This window comes from Pan troglodytes, chromosome 19 (assembly GCF_028858775.2).
Source record: "Pan troglodytes isolate AG18354 chromosome 19, NHGRI_mPanTro3-v2.0_pri, whole genome shotgun sequence".
In the NCBI taxonomy this organism is placed as follows: Eukaryota; Metazoa; Chordata; class Mammalia; order Primates; family Hominidae; genus Pan; species Pan troglodytes.
Window position 1 is genome coordinate 85,529,986 of NC_072417.2, and position 24,000 is coordinate 85,553,985.

Genomic DNA, 24,000 nt, shown 5'->3' on the forward strand with positions numbered 1-24,000 from the left:
AACAGGATCCCAACAGCGAATCCTGGCAGGTACAGAACACCTGCAAGACCACGGAACGTGGGGCCCAGAGCAGCCCTGCATGGTCACAGGCAACATTGCCTTGTGATGAGAGCACAGCCTGGAGCCAAGGGCTTGGGTCTGGGGCTGAGTGGCCCATTTAATAGCTGTGTGCTCTGTGACAGGTCGTTTGCCCTCTCTCAGTTTCCTCATCTGTAAATTAGAGATAATAATAATGCCTACCTCTTAGGGTCCTTGCGAGGAATAAATGAGTGTTGTAGGGCTGGGCACCGTGGTTCACGCCTATAATCCCAGCACTTTGGGAGGACGAGGCGGGCTGATCACTTGAGATCAGGAGTTCAAGACCAGCCTGGCAACACGGTAAAACATCGTCTCTACTAAAAACACAAAAACTAGCTGGGCGTGGTGGCGGACACCTGTAATCCCAGCTATTCGGGAGGCTGAGGCATGAGAATCACTTGAACCGAGGAGGCGGAGGTTGTAGTGAGCCCAGATTGCTCCACTGCACTCCAGCCTGGGTGACAGAGTGAGACTCAATCTCAAAAAAAAAAATGAGTGTCGTATGTGTGCGTGTGTGTCTGTACGTGAGCCGTGTGTTGGTGGGATAGTGCTTGGAACACAGCATGGGCTATTGTGTTAGCAATACTGTGATTAGCAAATACTACTATAAGTGCTTAGAGTTGACTTTCAACTGTAGCCTAGGTCATAACAACCTCAATAACACAGAACCACTTTCTCAGAATATGCATCCAGCCTCTCTCCCATCAGAGGCAGCCTGAAGGGGCTAAACAGACCCCTGGTTTGTCCTGTGTGATTCTGACCACACAGGTTCGGAGTTGGTCAGAGCTGAGCGGCCACACCTGGCAACCACATTGTCCGATGACTCCTGCTGGCAGGCTCACCCGGCACAGGGCCTCCTACACCACTCAGGGCACCGTCCTGCATGGAGAACCTCACCAAAGGTGGGGGTGCCACTCTTCCCTCGGGTGCCATGCCTGGCGCAGTCCTTATCAGTGTATATCATGTGACCAAGGAAAAATTCACCAAGGACTCCAGGCTTCGGCCAATGAGGGCAGCGTTTCTGCCAAAAAGAGACAAGTGGACCGGGCACAGTGGCTCACACCTGTAATCCCAGCACTTTGGGAGGCTGAGGCAGGTGGATCACCTGAGGTCAGGAGTTCAAGACCAGCCTGGCCAACATGGTGAAACCCCGTCTCTACTAAAAATACAAAAAAAATCAGCCGGGCATGGTGGCGGGCACCTGTAATCCCAGCTACTCGGGAGGCTGAGGCAGGAGAATCACTTGAACCTGGGAGGTGGGGGTTGCAGTGAGCGGAGGTTGTGCCATTGCACTCCAGCCTGGGTGACAAGAGCAAAACTCCGTCTCAAAAGAAAAAAAAAAAAAAGAGAGAGAGAGACAAGTGGCAGGCACCGATGGGAACACTCCGCGTTCCAAGACCATCCCAGCACACACAGCACACACACACACACACACCTATAAGCCCTTCTGGTAAAAAAGAAGTAAAAGTGAGTCCCTGGGTTTGGGGACACACATCCACAGGGGACAGCAGGGGCCAAGTGAAAATGTGGGGTGTTTTCAGAAGGTGGTCTCTGAGGGTCTCAGGAAGGAAGCACTCCAGCAGGAAGGTGTCTGCCTCCTCATGCAGCCTCCACTCACTTGCAGGGTCCATGGTGACCAGGGGAAGGGCTCCTGGGCACTGCACCTGTGAATGCCTTCGCCCATGGATACAGTGTGACCAGGGGAGGGGCTCCTGGGCACCACACCCCGTGAGTGCCTTCACCCCACATTTCATGGGGCCTGATTCAAGGCTCTGGGGGCTTCCCTGCCCCAGGGCCAGATCATCCAGGCAGCCTTAGCAGGAAGCAAAACCATAGCCCATCAGGAGCCCCCACATCCGAACAGTCCCTCCATCATCCTCCCTCCCCACCCCGTGGACACTCCAGTGTGATCCTCTCTCGGGCCACCCTCAAGGAACAGGGCTGATAAGGAAGTGGCTCCTCTAAACCTTAAACCTGCCCCAGAAATGCACAGCAGCTGGATCAGCCACCCTGGAAACTTCCATCAGCCTCGGTTCCTTGGTCTTCCCAAGCCTCTTTTCGGGGCCCAGGTTCCCAGAATAGAGGCAGCAAATCTCCCAGAGGCCTCCTCAAATGCCTCCCATTGCCCTGACCTCCCTAAACAAAGGTGCTTTTTTCCCCAGCTCCTCGGGGTCACCACATTTTCGTCAGACCTGTGCTTGTTTTCTTTCTACTCAGCCCCATCTTGGCTTTGCCCCCCCGGGCACCACCGCACCCAGGAGACAAACCCTGTATTGTTTTCATAGACCTAATAAATGACATCGCTCCCCACCTCCTGCCACTAACTCACTAGCCCTCCCAGCCCCCCAGGATCATCTAAAGTGTCCCTTGTGCTAAGCGGCTCCCTCCGCTATGAAAGAACAGGCGAGAGAGAAACCTGTCTGTCTGAAGGGGCCTCCCCCCTCCACATGTTATCAGGTGAAGATTCCACCCAGAGAGAGGCAGCATCATAGGTGGCCAATTTAAACAGTCCCAGCCTCTTCCTCTGGCTCAGGTCTGGAATTGAAGGGAACATACTAAGGTGGCGATTAACAGTGCTGATGATAAAACAGAAGGATGTTCAGTAAGTTTTTCAAAACACATCTTTCATCAAGAAGGTTTCTCCTCACCCCTTGAAAAAGTCAACGACGAAAGGGATAGAAAAGGGGGTAGCCATTTATGCCCAGGGTTCCATTTTTGGAACGCTAAGCATGTAGGTGTTATTTATATCCTACTGCTCAAGGTCATCACCAAGGTCTGATTTTTGAAATTCAAAAAAATGGCAACCTCAGGCACAAATGGGTTAAGCCAGGAAAGACTGAATTTTTCCCACTGGTCAAGTTGATGAGGTTCTTCAGATGTGCTCTGGGAGGGGATTGCTGGCGCACGAGGAAGGCTGATCACTCATAAGAACGGCTTGCTCTGCCAAAGTATTTGGATGTGGGATGCAGATGCACCCGTGTGCGGGAGCAACAAGAAACGTGTGTCATCCTGTCCAGATGGGGACTGGTGGATTGCTCTGACCTTGCAGAGCTCATGAATCTGCAAACCAATTTCCCCAGAGCCTCTAGCTTTTGTCGGGGGTGAAATAAACCAGAAAGAGACAGCAGCCGCCAACCTCTGCACCAACCAACTGATCCAAGCCCAGACCTCGCCTTCAGCACTGCTGCTCATGAGCCACCCCTTGGGGCTGATGTTGGGGGGAAGCAGTCACCTCTGGGCCTCATGACTTCTGAACCCAACCTGACTCTGCCTGTCCCCTGCTGCCCTCGATGAGGTTGTAAGGGGCAACATGCTCTCCAAGTTTTCACTGCCACCACTGCAAGAGTCCCATCCTCCTCCAGGCAAGGGCAAAGAGTCAGAATGACTTATAACCAGGGGGGTATTGAGCTGAGCCACAGGGAGGTGCAAATGAAGAACCAGGAGACAAGTCCACGTGCCTCCCCAAACCCTCATAAGGACACAGGCATGTACAGCCTACAGCATGTGGTTGTTTATTTACAGAGCCGGAGAGCACCTCAGAATACTCATCCCTGGTATTTTGCCTATGAAATAAACAAAGGCACAGAGAAATAGAGAAACTTGCTCAACATCATCAGTCAGGTGCAGTGGCTCATGCCTATAATCCCAAGAGGCCGAGGTGGGAGGATCACTTGAGCCCACAAGTTTGAGGCCAGCCTGGGCAACAGAGAGAGATCCCATCTCTACAAAAAAATTAAAAATTAGTCAGGCATGGTGGTGCATGCCTGTGGTCCCAGCTACTCGGGAGGCTGACGTGGGAGGATCACTTGAGCCCAGAAGGTCGAGGCTGCAGTGAGTGGAGATCGTACCACTGCACTCCAGCCTGGGCAACAGAGTGAGACCCTGTCTCTAAAATAAATCAATTCTTATTAAATAAGTAAGTAATCATTGATCTGAGAAATAAGAGGCTAGGACTGAGACCCAAATTCTCTGACCCTGGATCCAGTGCCCTCTCATCCTCCTCCTGTAGATCACCAATCTATTGCTGACGGGACTGAACCTCTATAGAATGCCATAAGTGGGTCCTGAACACTCACCTGTAGGAAATGAGGGTTCTCAGAATGGAAAGGTAAGGAAATGGCCAGCACACACCTGTAGAGGCAGCCACCTGCCAGGAGTGGCTGGGATTGGAGGGACTGTGGGGAGAACTGGCAGTGAGAACCCTCCCCATCCATCCCATCTGCTGTCGGCCCCATTGGGTGGACATCGTCTGCTCTAAGTGTCCATGGGGATTATTCTGGATCCCATGCTTGGCAGGGACCTCGACAGAGTCAGTCAATCCTTCTCTTGGTCCAGTCCAGGAGCCCACCCTCTAACTATCGGAGATGGGGCTGCTGCTGTTTCTCCAATAAGTCTAGTGTCACCACCACCCATCCCACGCTCCCATCCCCATTGCCCTCTGCTGCCTCCACCACACCAAGGCATCGAGACCTCTGGCTTCTCTCATTTGCTCTTCCCTGTCCCCCAAAACCTTCCAGCTTAACCCTCCTTTGTGCCATGTCACTGGTGCCTGTGGCTGCACGTAACTGGAATGGAACATGCCTTGTTTCCCACTCAGCCCCCTTTAAGCTACATCCTGAATTCCCCAAACCACTCTTCCTCGCACCTGTTCTGCTGCACCCAGGTGCCTGCACGGACAGGGAAGCATCTTTTCTCGGTAGTGCACTGTGCTTCAGAGACTGGGTCCCCCTTCCTCCTGCAGGTTGTCCATGTACAGAGCCCAGAATCTTCCCCTTTCTGCAAGAGGTCAAGTTTCACCAACATCTCTCCTCCACCACTCTATATTGTTTTAGGATGAATCTCATCACCCCCTCGGATGGTCCCGGTTCACACTCTATAGGCAGGGCCTTATTGGAAGGACCTCAAGTCCTCCAATGGGATAAGGTGGGCTCAGCCAGACTGGGGAAAGGCCCATATCCTCCTGCCCATAGAGGGAGTCCATGCCCCTGACAGCCCCCACAGCTGTGCTCTGTGAACAAGAACTCTGAACTCAGCTGTAAAGCTGGCCTGGGAAGGCCCTTCTCGCCTGCCACAGCACAGACTCCCACCCTCCCTTCTCCAGGCCCCGTACACTTGGAACTGAAGTAGGCAGAGCTGGGCTGCACAGAGATGGGACCCAGGGGGCCAGTCCCTCTCCAATCTCCTCCCCCAGCACACACACAGATCAATCCCCATGGCCCAACACTCCTCCAGGGAGAAAGAAAATGGGAGAAGGGTCAGGAATTGGCAGCTGGGAGCTGCATCAGGGTTCCTCTCCCCAGGACACCAGCAGGGAAGGGTCCCCCTTGACCACAGCTCCAGCCAGGTTTCTAAATCTTGCTTGTTTGCTGAAGCAGCCAGGCACCTCCCTTCCAGCCCAGAGTGAAGGGCTATACAAACTCTGGCCTATCTCTGCCATCTCCTCCCTGGAGGTGAGCACTGAGCCCTCCAAAGACACACAACCAGAAGGGACACAGGCCAACGGGAGCACATACCATCCCTCACCGGAACCTGAGTGCCAGAGCCCCAGCAGCGCCCGGGGGAAAGGCAGGGGTGTGAGGACAAAACCCTAACCAGCTGCTGGAAGGCAACGCCTGGCAATGCCCTTCGTCTTGCTGTGACCTCCACCCTCAGCCCAGCCCACCCCCTTTAGCCACCCTGGGCCCCCTGACCTGGCCTCCAGCTTTGCGGCAGGCAGGACCTTTAGAATCAGACACCCCAGGGCTGGAACTTCAAGCATCCCACCTCTGGGAGACATTAGGTAAGTCACTTTCCCTCTCTGAGCCTTGCATTCCAGGTAAGATGAGACCATTTACCTCCTCAAAGACCTCATAGGATTAAGTGAGATGTTGACACACCTCACTGCACTGAGTGACAAACATTCATCCCCTCCCTCCTCCCACCAGTGGCCAACCACAGGGCATCTCTGGTTTACATGACCTACGGCAACTTGAGGCCATTCACAGTAAAGGCCACTCCAGACAGTGATGATGACACTCACTTGCAGAGGCAGGAGGGTCCCCGCACACCCCCCTCCAAAGGGGCACACACACAGATGACCAAATGCATCCCATGAGGCAGAGCCACCCAAAGTCCCTTAGACTAAAAATCATCTAACACACACACGCTGTTGGAGCCCAGTCCGCGGAGTGGGTGAGTATTTCCCTGTCCAAATAGGTGGTAGAAAAAAATACCAGGGACTGACTTCTCTCTGGCAAACCAAGACAAACTTGCCATAGAGCATCTCAGTGGCCAGCAGAGGAGAGAGGAGGTCATTTGGGACCATTTACTCATGCGAGAGTCACTGCCCCATGCTAAGATTTCCCCTAAAAATAAAATAAGATAATAACTCATAATGCTCTCCCCAAATCAGTACCACACAGACCCCCCTCTTCTGTTTGCTCAGACCCCCGCTCTCCAGCACAAAGTCTTTATTGGTCTCCCTGCAGGGGTGAAAATAAAGGGGGTTTTGTTCTTCTCCTCCCCCCTCCCCCTTCGAAGGGCTGAGTGAGTTTATCTGACACTGCAGCAGTCTTTGTAAACTGAGTGTCCCAGGATAAACGCTCCCTTAAGAGTCGCTTGGCCTGGGACAGAGGGACCCTCTCCAGAGGAGAATGGGGAGCTTGTTCCGATGGTCTTTTAATATGGGGGGTGGGGTGTCACCAAGGACAGGCCTCCAGCACACTCTCACAGAAGGGTCTCTGTCCTGAGGCTACAGTGGAGGGAATTCTTAAAGACACAGATGCTGAAAAGGGGGAAGGAATTTTTTTTTCCCCTAAGGGGAGGGGAGGGAGGTTAGGGCGGGAAGGAGAAGGGGGAGTGGCGAGGACTCCTCATTCCCCAGAACAATTCCAGTTACAACAAGGCGTCACTATGCCTTAACAGCAAGTGAATGACAAGCGGGTCAGCAGCCCCGCAGAGCGGAATTCTCCTCCCAGCTGGATCTCCCACCAACGTGTGCTTTGCAGCTCCCAAATCCAGGATGGGAGCCCACTAGCATGCAGGAAAGAATCTCACTTTTACCTAAGTGAAGGGCCTCTGCCACGGCGCCCTAAAAGATGGATCCTTTGAAGGCATTTTGAGTCCAGCTGTCCCCCTCTGGAAAGGGGCAAGCAGAGTGCCCTAAAGCCCTTAAATAAATAAAATTATCTCAAACCTCAGGGAGAAAAAGGGTCAATTACTCCTCTAATTTATTTGGGTACAAGGTCACAACAAAATAGACATTCCCAGCTATAGCTATCACAAATGATGTTCTCTAAAGATTGCTCAGCAAGACTGTTTTCTATTTTGATTTCATTTATGTTGAACTGAGTTCTTCTCCAAGAAGTCGAGTTGTATTGCAGAAAGAACTGGAAGCCGTGCGTCCACTGAGAACAACCTGGCATCTCTCCTTACCTACCTTGCTCAAGGTCACCTATGGAAAACGGCAAAAAAACAAAAAGACACCCTCCCTGCTCAAAGTAATCAAGAAATCATGTAGTTCTGAGATACACAGAGAGGAAACTGAGGCCCCAATATGCGGTGTAATGAGCCCAAAGCCATGAGGCAAATTAGGAGGCCAAGACTAGGAAAAAACCAGGACTCCTGGGGACAGAAAACCACCCACAGGGGATAGAAGTCTGCAATTCTCAGGACCACTCCAAGGAAAGACCAATACCATCTTCTGAAAGCTGCGTCTGCAATGCTATATGGTTAGGCTACTAAGCCAGAACCCGTTGACCAGACACCACTGTCACCACAGCCACATCAAATGGCAGACCAGCGTGGGCCTTCAACCCACCAAGTCGCCATGTATATACAGTTGAGCCTTGAACAAGGTTTGAACTGTGTGGATCTACCGATACGTGGTTTTTCTTCTGCCTCTGCCACCCATGAGACGGCAAGACCAACCCCTCCTCTTCCTCCAAGCCTACTCACTGTGAAGATGACGATGGGGAAGACCTTTGTGATGATCCACTTCCACTTAATGAATAGTAAATCTATTTCCTCTTGTTTATGATTTTCTTAATATTGTTTTCTCCAGCTCACTTTATTGTAAGAGTATAGTATATAATACATATCTACTGTATCAATATATAATACATATAACTTACCAAATATGTGTTAATCGACTATGTTATTGGTAAGACTACTAGTCAACGGGAGGCTATTAGCAGTTAAGTTTTAGGGAAGTCCAAAGTTACATGTGGATTTTCAGCTGCACGGAGGACCAGCATCCCTAACCCTTGCAATGTGCAAGGGTCCGCTGTATTAAGTCTTTACTAGAGTCAGCATGAGGCCAGGTGCTATGAAATCAGAGTGCACACCTATGACTATACGGAAGAAAAAAGATCCATGTATGTGAAACCATCATGGCAGTATATGATATTATAGCTGTCAGTATTATGGAAGTTTAAAGAAAAGAAAAATTGGATGAAAAACAAAAGTTTGCAAAAACAGACTTAGCACTCAACCCACTGATGAGTTTATTCAGGCATAACTTGGGCTAAGAGTGGACACGAATACTGGATTCTATGTCACCTGCAAGTCAGGTATCCCTAACCATGCATTGGGAGAATAAGGAAGGAAGAAGAGGAGGACACAGCCCAGAAGGAGTGGAGCACCCAGCAGGTCACAGGGAAAAACCAGTTGAGACCAGAGCCCATTCTGGACCCCAAGGAGGAAGCGCTGAGGAAGCACCTCCTTGCTGCCACTCCTCTCCTCCACTCTGCCCCCACTCCACTCCTGTCTGTCCACTCAAGCTAACAGAGATTCCTGGGCTGGTTATTCATTAGATTTGCATTGCACAGTAGAGTATACGACAGCTTTCACATAAGTCATCTCAGTTAAGCCAATGGAAACCATAGCCCAAGTTCTATACTTCCGAGAAAAAAAGTTAAAAGGGAATTGGATCTTCCATAATTAAATCCAGCAACATCAAAGCAGAGATGCAACCACAGCCCACACAGATAGAACCAAGGAGCCAGTCCATTTCTTTAAGATGGACATAAGATTTAAGCCAAGAAGGGGAGGGAAATATGTGGAAGGAGGAATGAAAGATTCAGTGTACCTAGTCCAGTGAATGAGACATACACCAGCTCCCATCCTCCCATCCCCCCAACCTCAAGGCCACACAGAGGCTCCATTCTCTACCCTCCCAATCATGTCAATTAAGAGGTTCTTTGTGCAAAGGACAGAGTGCATGGCAGCTGATGGGCGTGCAGCTCAGATGGGGCAAGGCTTTCTCACAAGGCCCCCTACCCCATTGGAAGGTGATGTAGGTACAGCCCAGGGCAGCACTCCCGCTTTCCAAGCATAACATCCGAAGAGTGAGCCTACCAATAGGTCTGCTCTGAAAACTCAACTTTGAGCTCAAGGAATAAGGTATGCACAGCAATGTCCTGGTCAACTGAAAGTTACAGCCCTTGAACTCAACACTTCCAGTGAATGCCCTGATAATGGATCCGTCTGCTGTTCCGTTGTCCCACTGTGCAGCCAACCTCACACACCTTCTTCATCAAGGATGCTGGGACACCCCTTCCCCCTGCCCCCCAGAATCATCCCTCTAAACACCAATGATCACAGGTGGAAAATGTGATAGAAATTCAACTAAGCGTGCCCTGACTTCAGCATCCTTCATGGGATTTCAACAATAGGGGAATCCGTGATGCTGACGCATGCTTTGGACATGCACATCTCCTAAGCAAATACAGTCAGGACAGTACTGTGGGCAAACGTACTGGTTTTAGGGACGAACATCACTTCTAGCTCTCCAAACCAGATTTAACGTCTGCAGAGAGAAACCTGAGGACAGCAAGAGAGAAGAGGCAGAGCTGGAGGAAAAGCCCAGAACCTGGCAGCACTGAATGAGAGTTTCTCATCAGGGAAAACTGGTCAACCAACCTCTCAGCTGGTCTTAGTATTAATGACCTTAACATTGACTTTACTGTCCCATCTGTAGGGAAGGGAGGAGTCTATTTCCAGCTACACTCCTGAAAGGATGCATGTCTCACCTCTATGAGCAGAGGGAAGGAGAAGCACTGTTTTAAACCTGTCAGTGGGTTACTAGGAGGAAGAAATGAAGGATGAATCATAGCGACAGAAGTATTATGAGGCCAGGCTCATGCCTATGACTGCAGCACTTCGGGAGGTGGAGGCTGGAGGATCGTTTGAGCCCAGGAGTTCACGAACCAGCCTGGGTAACATAGGGAGACCTTGTCTCTACAAAAAAATCAAAAAATTAGCCAGATGTGGTAGTGCATGCCTATAGTCCCAGCCACTCAGGAGGCTGAGAAAGGAGGATTGCTTGAGCCCCAGAGGTTGAAGCTGCAGTGAGCCACAATCAAGCCACTGTACTCCAGCCTGGGTGACAGAGTAAGACTCTGTCTCTAAATAAATATATAATGTGAAAACCATTTGATTTGTGACTTCTAGCACTTTCCAAGAGAAACAGGATCCAGCTTGCAGCTAAAGCCTGGATGGATGCAGTCACGTGTCCAGTTGGAAGCAGATCAAGTTCCAGCTCCACCTCAGACCAGCAGGGTAACTTTGGACAACTGACATAAGCTCTGGGAGCCTCAGCATCCTTGTCTGTTAAATGGGGGCAACAGTAACTACACTTCCACAGGACATACGGCACCTTTAATACATGATACCTACCCCCTCTCCTCCCACTTCATCACCTATCAAAAAAGGCTATTCATACTCAAGCTTTAGGTAGAAAAAAATCTGTCGCCATGACAATAAGATTTTTTTCTGACAATGGCAAATGAGGACAGCTGGGAGCACCTGCCAGGGCCGCATGGCTTCCTTTCAAAGCTCACACAACCCATGAGCGTGAGTCACTGCTCCTCAAACAAAGCCTACCTGTGTAATGTGTGAACAAAGTAAGCAAAACAGAGTCTCCCACCTTGAGCTCAACAGCCTGGAGATCAAAGCTGTCTCTCGAACATGGAGCACCCAGAAGATCTGCTTCCAAGTTGGCACATGAATGTGTGAACACAATGGAGCCCTCTACATAAATCCACTTGTGTGGCTGCTTCTGGACGAGCTCTCTGTCTGGCCTCCCTGTATTCTCAGTCTTCCCCACTGGGCTGCCAAACACAGGAGCCTGGTGAGAAGTCTGCACAAATCCATTGCCCCTAGCTCACATCGTCAGGCTTTTCATACCAGGAGAAGAACAGAACTTGCCTCCCAAGGTAGACTGGGAGCAACACCATTAGTCTAGAGATGCTCAGAGCTAGGGAACGTGTTGCCCTTTCTTTGATGAAATCTCAGGCAGCAGGTGGCATTCTAGCATCCAGTGTTTATTCCAGTAACAACTCTTCGTGCAGGTCAATGAGAACCCAGTCATGGGTGATCAACTACAAGTTTGGATTTAGTGACCCAGGAGCCAAATTGCCAGCTCCCTGATGGAACAAGATGATGTCCCATGCAAAAATAGACTCTCGGGTTTAGAGATTCAAAGGAGGAAAGAACTTTTGAGGTCCCTTCATTTGTCAACTTTTGCTAAGCATTAATATGCCCCCCGCACCCTCCTAGGATACCAGGTATACAGAGGTAAGCAAAACTAATTCCCCGCCCCCGCAAGCACACATTCTGGTTTATTACCCCAGGAGTCCAATTCATTCATCGTGAACAATTGGTGGTATTGCCCTGCATGTACCTGTGCTTCCCAAGGGCGCTAATTTCCATTTGCAGAATCTTGGTGGCTCTGGGGAACCTCACAACAGAGTCAGATGTGAAGCACATGACCAGGGGAGAGTCAATCAATGTGTCCCCCCACACCCCAGCTCCTGGCCAGAGGTGTGGGTCTAGGGGTGAGCATTACTGCAGGGTCAGCTCTCAGGATGGCCACCACAAAGCCATTCTCTCCCTCTAGATCTATAGAGTCAGGAGGCCTGCCCACATGAGAAAAGTAAACTTGAGAATGAAACTTTATACAGAAGGGGAGAGAATGAAAAGAGAGAGAGAGACCGAGCCAACAAATCACCCCAAAAGCACAACCCCCACACTTCTTAGTTACGTGAACAACCAAAACATCCATTGTTTTAAGCTGGATACAGCTGGTTTCTCTGTAACCTCCAACTAAAAGTGACCAATAGGAATTGGGCCCACAGACAGAGGCCCAGGGACATGTGCAAAGTCATACAGACACTTGGCACTGGGGCAGGACAGGGGCCCAGTGATGGGCCTGGGCCAAGACCTGATTTTGAACTGTGGCTCCATCCTTCAAAGCTATGAGACCTTAAGGATATTCCTTCATGCCTCTAAGCCTCAAATGCTGGAGATCATAACATCCCAGGGCTCTGAGGATTAAGGGAAGTAAAAACTCTGGAAGCACGTTCTCGAGCCTGCCGCAGGGCTGCCTCTCTTTCTGGACATTGCCCCACTGACAGGCAGCAGGGGCTGGTTGGAAACTGATATGGTTTGGCTGTGTCCCCACCCAAATCTCATCTTGAATTGTAGCTCTCACAATTCCCACGTGTCATGGGAGGGACCAAGTGAAAGGTAATTGAATCATGGGGGCAGGTCTTTCCCATGCTGTTCTCATGATCGTGAATACATCTCAGAAGATCTCATGATTTTATAAACAGGAGTTCCCCTGCACAAGCTCTCTCTTCCCTGCCACCATGTAAGATGTGACTTGTTCCTCCTTGCCTTCCGCCATGATTGTGAGGCCTCCCCAGCCATGTGGGACTGTGAGTCAATTAAACCTCTTTTCTTTATAAATTACCCAGTCTCGGGTATATCTTTATCAGCAGCATAAGAATGGACTAATACAGGGATCATCATATCTGTTGAATCCTTACACAGGGTTGGTACAAGGAATTGGGTCACTGGACCGGGTCATTATTTCAGGGACAAGCAACATCACACAATGGCCAGTTTGAGTGGTGAACCTTGAATGCAGGCACATGGGCATCCTCCCCCTAAGTTGGTACCTGACAAACAGATACCTAGGATGGTAAGGACCCAGAGAAAGGTTTGAGAAAACCATACAGGTTCCATCACAACGGTGCGAGCAGGGAAGGGGGACAGCAGAAAAAGAAGGCAGCGAAGGTGATGAGGAAAGCAATTCCAGGAAAGCCCAAAGCGCCCAGCAGTCAGGGTGGAATGAGAAACCCGGACCACTTCAGCTCCTTGGTTAACCGCATTCCTGGTTTCCACTTAGAAATTTAATTAAAAACCCAAACACCTGAATTTTCCGCTGGCTTGCCAGTGGCCACAGATTCCCTGAGGTTCAGAAAACCCTTCCTCGGCTTAGTCCTGGGTCCCCTAAAGAAGTTTGGTCTGAAACCAAAGGAGGAGGGGGTCACGGTCAGGAATCATGAAGAAGAGGTCACAGTCAGGGGTCATGGAGAATGGGTCCTGGGGGGCACCCCCACCCCTCCCAGAGAGAAGAAAGCCTCCAGGCAGGGGCGACCCTGTTCTATCACCCCAACTTCAGCAACAACAACTTTGCTTCTTGAGGTTTAATTTTATTTTTTTATTTTTTATTTTTATTTTATTTATTTATTTATTTATTTTTAGAGACAGGGTCTTGCTCTGTCACCCAGGCTGGAGTGCAGTGGGATAATTATAGTTCACCGCAGCCTAGACCTCCTAGGCTCAACCGATCCTCCCACCTTGGCCTCCCAAAGTTCTAGGATTACAGGAGCGAACCACCACGCCCAGCCACTGCTTAATTTTAAAAATATAAAGAAATATCACCGTGAAAAAATTAAAATGGAAAACAGCCACATTTTTGGTGGCTCTGAGGTGACAAGGCCACTTTCCTGTCCATGCAGAGAAGGTGCAGAAGCTGCGAGGGGCTAGAGCCCTGCAAAGACTGGGATCAAACACTGTCTACCATCTGTCCCCCAGGGCCTGTGAAATCACTTACTACAAACGCCTAATCTCTCTGGCGGCTGGACATGCGCATGGGGCACGGAGGAGCCAATCACAAACCAGAACCGACAGGAGCCTTGGGGGCTCAAACTCAGCCTGGGGAATGAAACCACAGAAGGGAGGTGATCATCTTCACCCAGCCACACACCCCAGGTCCCCACGGGAGCTGCCACCGAACTCTGACATCCACCATGATGCTCAAAAGGCACTTTTTTTTTTTTGAGACGGAGTCTCGCTCTGTCGCCCAGGCTGGAGTGCAGTGGCGTGATCTCTACTCACTGCAAACTCCGCCTCCCGGGTTCACGCCATTCTCAGCCTCCCAAGTAGCTGGGACTACAGGCGCCCGCCACCATGCCCGGCTAATTTTTTGTATTTTTAGTAGAGACGGGGTTTCACCGTGTTAGCCAGGATGGTCTCCATCTCCTGACCTCGTGATCCGCCCGCCTCGGCCTCCCAAAGTGCTGGGATTACAGGCGTGAGCCACCGTGCCCGGCCTCAAAAGGCACTTTTTAAGCACCTCAAACTGTGCAGAAAAGTGTTCTCTACTTTAATAAAAGTTCCACTTCCAGCAAACTTTATATATGAAAGCGTGACTCCGCAGGGCAAGCAGCAGGGAGGATTCACTCTAGAATTCTCCTAAACAGTGAGTCCAGTCTCTATCCTCCTGTCCCTCCGTCTCCACACCAACACTTCCAAAATACTCGCTCTTCACTATGTGTGCCAGATTAGGAGTTAGAGTGGGAGGGCTGGTCCACAAGGTCAGTACCTATCCATGTCATTTCACTGACTAGTGCTTTAATGCCCCTCCTGTAAAACAGGATGACACCTGATCATTTCACCAGGTTGAAGGTACTATCACATGGGATATGGGCACAAAAGCAATTGGAAAACTCCAGTTCAAAGAATCAGGGCCTAAGGAACGTGCTAGGTCATCAAACCTTTTCATTTAGAAAGAATACTTGTGGCAGATTCAGAGCTGGGCGCCACCCCCACCAATTCGGCCGCTCCTCACTTCCTGGACACTTCACTCTTCGTGAAGATGGCTTTCTTAAAGCAAAAAGCACTTCACACACATTAGGATGGCTATTCTCAAAAAAATAATAAAATAAATAATAATAAAAGAATAAGAAAACAAGTCTTGGCAAGAAGATGGAAACTTTGTGCACCATTGGTGGGGATGTGAAATGGTATGGATGCTATAGAAGATGGTATGGCAGGCTGAGTGCGGTGGCTCATGCCTGTAATCCCAGTACCTTGGGAGGCCGAGGCAGGTGGATCACCTAAGGTCAGGAGTTCAAGACCAGCCTGACCAACATGATGAAACCCCATCTCTACTAAAAATACAAAAATTAGGCCGGGAGCGGTGGCTCACGCCTGTAATCCCAGCACTTTGGGAGGCCGAGGCGGGCGGATCACGAGGTCAGGAGATGGAGACCATCCTGGCTAACACGGTGAAACCCCGTCTCTACTAAAAATACAAAAAATTAGCCGAGTGTGGTGGCGGGCGCCTGTAGTCCCAGCTACTAGGGAGGCTGAGGCAGGAGAATGGCGTGAACCCAGGAGGCGGAGCTTGCAGTGAGCAGAGATCGCGCCACTGCACTCCAGCCTGGGCGACAGAGCGAGACTCCATCTCAAAAATAAATAAATAAATAAATAAAAATAAAAATACAAAAATTAGCCGGGCATGGTGGCAGGCACCCGTAATCCCAGCTACTAGGGAGGCTGAGGCAGGAGAATCACCTGAACCCAGGAGGTGGAGGTTGCAGTGAGCGGAGACCATGCTATGGCACTCCAGCCTGGGCAACAAGAGTGAAACTTGGTGTCAAAAAATTTTTTAAAAAGTTAAAATTAAAAAAAAGAGACAGTATGGTTTTTCTTCAAAATATGAAAAATAGAATTACCATGTGGTCCAACAATTCCACTTCTAGGTATATCCTTAAAAGCACTGAAAGCAGAGACCCGAACATTGCACATCCGTGTTCCTAGCAACATTATTCACAATGGCCAAAGGTAGAAGCTACCCAAGTATCCACAGACAAATGAGTGGATAAACAAAACGCAATATAAACATACAATGGGATATTACTCAGCCTTAAAAAGCAAATTCTGACACATGCTATAACATGGATGAGGCTTGAAGAAAGTAGGCTAAAGAAATAAGCCAGACACAAAAGGACAAATACTGTATGATCCACTTCTATCAGATACCCAGAGTAGCCAAATTCATAGAGACAGAAAGTAGAACAGTGGTTGCCAGGGGCTGGGAGGATCGGGGAATGGGGAGTTCGTACTGAATGGGTACAGAGTTTTAGTTTGGGAAGAAAAACTTTCTGAAAACAGGTGGTGACGGTTGCACAACAACGTGAATGTACTGAATACCATAGAACTGTGTACGTTAAAGTGGTTAAGATGGTAAATTTTATGTTGTGTATATTTTATTATAATAAAAATGGTGGGCCAGGTGCAGTGGCTCATGCCTGTAATCCGAGCACTTTGGGAGGCTGAGGCTGGTGGACTGCTTGAGCTTAGGAGTTCAAGACCAGCCTAGGAAACATGGCGAAACCTCATCTCTACAAAAAAATACAAAAATTAGCTGGGCATCCTGGTGGGTGCCTGTAGTCCCAGCTATTCAGGAGGCTGAAGTGGGAGGATGGCTTAAACCCAGGAGACGGAGGTTGCAGTGAGCTGAGATCGCACCACTGCACTCCAGCCTGGGCAATATAGCAAGACCCTATCTCAAAAAAAAAAAAAAAAAGAGAAAAGTAGAAATGTTTTAAAAGTTTTCAAGTAGTTAAGTGAAGAAGGCATAACTGCAGAAACCTTCTTGTCACTTAAAGTTCAATAAGGGTTTTACTCACATAGTGAAATTGTCCCCAAAGGCCAGCACCTCAGACACCTTCCTTTCACTTTGTAAAGCGCAACAGAACCCCCTCTTCCACACAGGCTGCTAAATCTTCAAATCAGCTTCCGATGGGCGCCGAAGACCTCCACAGCCCACATGCTGAAGAACCAAAGTGGCTGCACCAATGCCTAAAAAAGCATCCAGCAGGCACTGAATATTTGTAGAATTAAGGTAAGAGGAAGTCCATAGGCAAATGATTGGAAATACATCTATCATTAGAGAAGGAATACTCCATGGCTAGCTCAAAAAGCATGCCCTGAAATCCCCACTCAATCATCAGAAGGGACTGCTGGGCGGGTGGGCATGGTCTTTCCTGGCCTATCCTACTGGGACTTCCCAGTCCAGCAAACACCAAAAAGAAATAAATTGCTAAAGTAAAATGATCACTTTTGAAGCAAAGGAGGTAAGTCTGTAAATCATTAAAATTGGACCCTAACAATTGGCATCTTCCAAACCTTGGGGGAGCCTCACAGACCTGGGAGTCGGAAGGTCTGGTTGATTTCTGCAGCTCCAGAACTGCAGTCCCTTGGTCAAACCCCTAAACGAAGCCACATCTGTTTATCACATACAAAGGCACCTGGTTTCCAGACGTCCATGCAAAAACCTGTACCAACAGACCAAATATGGGAGGAGATGAGGATGATTCACATTACAAAAAGAATTCTTGGGCAGAAACTTGCCACTTCAGCATTCTTCTAGGTTGCACGATTCCTCCAGGCCTTTTGAATATCATGTGATCAACCAAGATTGGTTTTGTATAGATGTTTTTCTAGGCACAGGCCTCGTCTATAAGGCAGGAACACCACCAGCTGACTTTGAACAAGGGGTCTTTCGCCAATGGCATAGTTGAAAACAATTCATCCAGGATCATTCCTGTCCTCTTGTGAAGTGAGCTGGGTGCATCAATCACGTGAACAGGGGATGCTAACTTGGTGTGGAGGACCCCAACCAGCTCCATGATGACAGTGACATTGTCTAGAACAATGGTGGCCACAGACAGAAGCAGCAGTGGTCTGTGTGGGTACACAAACAAATGTGCCAGGATGCTGCCTGGTCAGGGACACGTTCCAAGCTCCCAAAGAGCTTGCCTACCTGAGGGGAGAAAATGCCCAGAGCTGTAGTTCCTTTATCATTCACCCAAATGCAGCCACTCCTGTCTTAACCAAGTATAAAGGGCATCTGACTTCAAGGCTCCTATGTAAAAACCTGTACCAACAAACCAAACAAGTACATGCGGGGGCCCAGACCAGTGGAGGTAAACCAGAAAGGCTTCCTGGAGGAGGAGAAAGAAAAAAACACTGTGGTTGGGTAAGCTTCAGTGGGAAAATGTTCAATTAAGGCTTTATCTGGCCAAGAAGTCAGTCAACTTCCTGTTTTCTTAAAGTGCCTGTGTCAGAATGGCCTGGGTGGCTTGTTGAAAATGCAGACCCCCAAGCACTGAAGGTGAGGGGCCGGACGGGGGTGGGTGCTAAGAATATTCATTTTTAACGCGTTCCGCAAGCAATTCATGCTTATGCAAACCACAATTTGAACACCAGGGGACAGGTGGGGCAGTCCTAAAGTGAACAGTCTGCACTGCACTGGAGTAGATTCTAGAAAAGCTGCAGCGTCTGAGTAGGGAGGACCCACCAGGAGACACTGAGGACAGGGACAGGCAGGTGTAGACAGAGGTGCCTTCCAGAACTGTTTAGTCACAACAGCCACAACCCCTCTCCCCGCGAGACTTCCTGTTATGATCCTCACTGGAGCTGGCTAGTTACAGAAAACGTCTGTACCAGTTCACAAGGAGAGAGAAAGACATGAATATCCTTCAGTTTACAAGCTACAGTAGGAAGGTTGGGAGCATTTCAAAAAGGAAAAGAAAAATCAAGTCTAGGCAACCAGACCCTAACATTAACACAGAAACTCTGTCTGGACAACAGAAATCTGTTTTGTTGAGATTTAAGTAACATCAAAACTTCCTTATCCCAAACAAACATCGCCTTCGCTCAATGCAGGCAACCACTCTAAGTCAGAAAAGACAGTGATACTCAAAGCAGACAGCCTCAATTCACGTGTGCGTTACTGGCTGACCACGCGGTCTCTTTATTGTAAGGACAGGAGAAGGGCCCCTTTCCTGGGTTTCTTCAAATTCACACAAGTGGACTCTTATGCAAAGAACCTGGGCTAGCCTCCATCCATATCAGCCACCTCCAAAAATCCCTTCGGGCTGGCTCTCCTCATCCCAAATCTTCTCCTGGAAGAAAGTCCCCTAAAGAAAAGGAGAATCACTTCCTAACCCAAAATTGCTTAACAATACCCTAAATCCATTTTGAGTTCAGAGCAGAAATCCGTGTTCCTTCCAATCTGCTCAGATAACCAGGAAATGCTGTACCTGCTGGGTCTGCACGTTTAGCTCCCGACACACCTGCTACTCCAGCCGGCATGAGTCACCCACGCAGGCATTGCACGGTGTACTTGTCAACCACGGATTCAGTGGCTCAGCAGCTTGCTCTCACGCACACCGGATGGCAAACGTCTACCCCCAAAAAGACGTGTCAGGGCAGACTGGCTAATAACCCAATTTCACTCAATGACACATTCCCACTGTAGGTTTGGGGAGAGGAAAGGAGGGAGGGGGTACACAGAGATGCTTTCCCCACTTATGGGCAGGCTCCCATAGGCCCTGGAAGCCTGATACGGCTCTGCTACCGTCAGTAGAGGAAGGGCAAATTCACCTGGGGAGGAAAATGAAAATGACGTCCCAATTTCAAAGCTCCTCCTGAACAAAGACCGTCTTCTGTACCCCTCTGGGTTCCCACTTTTTACAAGGTCCCATTACAGGATCCCAAATTGGACCCTGGACCAGAAAAAGGACATGAGTGGGACAAATGGATAAATTTGAATGAGGCCTGTAGATTAGTTAAAAGTGTTGTGTCAGTGTCCGTGTCCCAGGTCTGATCATTGCCCCATGGATATATCAGATGTTAGCATTTGGGGAAGCTGGGTAAAGGATATAGTGGAACCCTTGGCATTATTTTTGCAACTCCTGTAAATCTAGATTTATATCAAAATCAAAAGTTAAGTTTTTTAAAAAGACAGCATGTTAAATCTAGCTGCCTGATATGTCTTACTTTATGGTATTGCTAAACAAAAATTTACATCGGCCGGGCGCAGTGGCCCACGCCTGTAATCCCAGCATTTTGGGAGGCTGAGGCGGGCGGATCACGAGGTCAGGAGATGGAGACCATCCTGGCTAACACGGTGAAAGCCCGTCTCTACTAAAAACACAAAAAATTAGCCCGGCGAGGTGGCGGGCGCCTGTAGCTCCAGCTACTCGGGAGGCTGAGGCAGGAGAATGGCGTGAATCCCGCGGGGCGGAGCTTGCAGTGATCCGAGATCACGCCACTGCACTCCAGCCTGGGCGACAGCGAGACTCCGTCTCAAAAAAAAAAAAAAATTTACATCATAATCCTGATGACAAATTTTAAGTTATTCTCATACCAATGCTGATCAACTCTTTTGATACAAAAAGAAACAAAACAAAACACTTCATTCCCTCAGCAGCCATTCACTCTGTGCCCCTTCTGCGTCCCCGCTCCAAGATGCAGTATTATCTGATGGGTAAGTGGTATCTTTTCCTCTAAGCCCATCTCAGCAATGTCCAGAAATAGAGTTATTCCTTTGCTTTAGACATAACTCTAACTTAAAGCAAATATAGCAATTTCTGGGAATTTTCCAAAGAAAATAATACAAAATGTGGATAAATCTTTATGTACAAAAGATGCTCACTGTATTACTTCTAAGGGTAAAACTTTGGAAACAACTTAGTATCCAACAATAGGGAAACTGCCAAGCAAATTATGAGTCAACGCCTGCAGCAGAATACAGTTACCATGCCGTCATGACATGGGGGAAACGTTCAAATAAAATTACACAAAAAAAGAGGAGGAGAAAAAGTTGTATACACTGCAGGATTTCACCAGTGAGGAAATATATCAAATTGCCAGCATTACTGTGTGAATTGGATGTTTTTCCTGCTTTGGGCACTTTTGTGTAGTTTTCTATAAAAGAAAGAGGAAGAGCATGGATTACTTTTTAAAATCAGACAGGGAGGAGGAGTGGTGGGGTTGGTTATCAGTTTGCCTGGCGATTTCAACCTTTCCTCTCCCGGAGTCAGTCTAAGCACGGAACTGGGGTGGGGGCAGAGGATGGGGAAGGGCCGCAGGTAAGGTGCTGTGTCAACCTGGGCAGTTCCAAACCCTGCATGGGACCAGGGGCACCGAGGGCCCCAGCTCCCGGGGTAGGGGGTCGTGCCACTATGCACTGCCTTTTCTTCTTCCGGTGCTGCTTTACTTTCTCTTGCTCCTGGATCAGTGCTCACTGGAGACACTGGGACCCTGAGCACTGACCAAGAGTGATCCCTGACAGCGTCAGATTCCTATGCAGAAGGGACTGCTGGGTGGGAAATGGATCACCGACAGGTTCTAAATGCGAACCCACAGGCTGCAGGAGAGGGGTGAGGGGCGAAGGAGGGAATCCCACCTCTGGGAAAGCATCCTCAGGAAACCTAGATAGGTCCTGGAGGTGAGGACAATCGCCAAGGAGGGAGAAGGAAAAGGAGGACCCTGGTTAATCTGCACGCCAAGGGCGGAGTCGCTCAGTCATTCATTCAACAAACATCTATTCAGTGCCTACTCAGTGACAGGCATCGCGCTGCCCCCAAACAGGGCAGACACAAAAGAACAAGGGGAGGAGGAAGCTATGGATACAGAAGCCGTGTGCTTTCAGTTCCAGACTCAAGACGTAAGCCCTCTCCCCACATTGGCCAAGAAACTACTTCCATTAGCAAGTTGCGCCGGAAAGGGGAGGTGGCGGGTGGTCTCACTGGACTGAATTCCTGCCACCTCCCACCTATTCAGAAAGCCCGTCCACACCCTGGCCAAACGCATACCAGCGTCCGCCTGACGGGTGGCCCAGTCCTCGCCGGAAAGCTGCTTGCCAAACGCCCCCGCTCACCCCCTAGCCCCAACGGTGAGAGGGGCTCGGCCGCGTCGCGTTCTCCAAGCGCTGCGCCCCAGCAGCGTCCCCGGTCGCCAGTGGGCGGACGCCAGGAGCTCACGGAGGCGGCACCGCTCCCGAAATAACGGAGCCCGGAGGGCGCCCAGGCGTTAAGGCAAGTGCAAGGGGCCGAGCGGGTGCGCCGAGGACGTGGGGGCGTCTCCCCCAGCTGAGGTTCGGTCCCTCCAGGCAGCCAAGGCTTGGCAGCGCTAGAGGCTGAAGGACAACGGCCGAAAACGCCCAGGATGGGGTGGTCGCTGACCACCGTGTCCCAGGCGAATCAGCTCCGCTTGGAGGCAGGGGGATGACTAAAATGACCTCCAAGAAGATGTCAATTACAAGAACAAAAATTTCAACCCAGAATCTCGAGGCCTTCGAAAAACGAGGCGGAGGAAAAAAGGAAAGAAAGAAAAGAAAGTAAATCAGATCCCTTCCCCGAACCGCAGGGAAACTTACCTCCAGCTTGGCGACCCAGCTGTTAAGCAGAACAAATCAATCCACGGATGGAGAAGAGGTCGTGGGTCTTCGGAGCCCAGCTGATACACACCAAGTAATCCACGTTAAGGGGTCCCCAGCCCCCCACCCAATTCCCCACTTTCCATCCAAGGCCAAAGAGCCGCCTGACCCTGTCCTCTGCGCTCCAGACTCGCGGAGGTCGCGGGTGGGGGTCCCCAGGCGGCCGCATTCTCGTCCCCAGGGGTGGGCGCGCGACGCGGGCGGGGACCGGGCGCCCCGCGGACCATGCGAGCGCATCCCGCCTACTCGTGCTGGGACATCACCCAGCCTGGACGCCGCTCCTCGCCTTTCTTCCCCGCGCATCGCCAGCGCGAACCAAAGATCCCCGCCGGGAAAGCCTCTCTGCCAAGCCGGAAAGCGCTGAAGGCGGATCGTCTCTCAGACTTGGGTTTGCAGGTTCACAAGGCCCGGGAGGCTTACGGTGGGCGCCCGCCTAGCAGAGGGTCCTTGCGGAGAAGCGCAGAACGACAAATGCCAGAGGCGGTGACCGCGTCCTCCGGATACCAGCCCCGCACCGCGCACCCGCGCCGCCTGCGCGCCCTGCAGTCAGCTGGGCCATTCGGCCCTTATATACCAGGCGGACCAGCGCCGGGACGGGGCGGAGCGGGGTGGGCGGGGAGGGGGTGGGGAAGGCCGAACGGCTTCCTGGGAGTCGTAGTTCGGCTACGTAGTCCTGTCGTAGTCAGAACAAAAGCTAAACAAGGATGGAAATGGTTAGGGTTTGCCCACCACAGGTGTCCTCCCTTGCGCCCTTCCTTCACAGACAAAGCTGGCATTCCAGTCCTATTGTCAATGCCGCTAGGTCTATTCTGGCCTTTGTGCATAAGGTGGGTCACACCAGCCCCAAATGCCGCCCAGGATGACAAACCTTGGTAGCCCTAGAGTCAGGTTATCCCAGCTGGGCCCCAGTTCTGGAGACCAGAGGTCCGAAATCAAGGGGTTAGCAGGGTTGCTTGCTTCTGGGGGCAGTGAGGGAGAATCTGTCCCGGGCCTCTCTGAGACCTGGTGGTCATTGGCTATCTTAGGCGTTCCTTATCTTAGGCGTTCCTTGGCTTGCCACTGCCTTACCTTCATCCTCCACCTTTTACACGGTCTTCTCCGTGTATCTTTTCACATAGTTTTCCCTCTGCGTGAATCTCTGTCTCTTCACACTGTGGTGTTTCCACAAGGATGCCAGTCATATTGGATAAGGGGCCCACCCTGATCCAGTACGACCTCATCATTAACCAATGACATCTGCAACGACCCTATTTCCAAATAAGGTTACATTCTTGGAGGTCCTGAAGATTAGGACTGCAATATATTAATATTTTGGAGTTTTAGGGGGAAAAGTTCAACCTCTAACAGGTCTTCTATGCCTTGTTGCACCTATTAACAGCCATTGTGACTAACCAACCCTTTTGATAAAAGCAAGCCCTGAGAAGCAAGATGAAATCACAAAATCACTGAGGCTGTGACAGGAGGGGAAGCCAAGAACATTGGAATCTCCTGGGCCAGGTTTTCCTGTGGCCACGGTGGGATTGCTGGAGAGGAAATGGTCAGAAAAAGAAGGCATCAGGTTGGGCGTGGTGGCTCAT

At 50.1% G+C, this 24,000-nt stretch overlaps 1 long non-coding RNA gene across 1 annotated transcript in view; it reads right to left on the minus strand.

Annotated features, from left to right (window-relative positions):
• The window catches only part of LOC454852 (uncharacterized), a 189,790-nt gene extending 166,797 nt beyond the window's left edge, over positions 1-22,993 (minus strand). Inside the window, exon 1 of the long non-coding RNA XR_010153373.1 lies at positions 22,364-22,993. This is a non-coding gene — a long non-coding RNA (uncharacterized LOC454852). The remainder of the gene's footprint in view (positions 1-22,363) is intronic.
• Between the last annotated feature and the right edge of the window lie 1,007 nt (positions 22,994-24,000).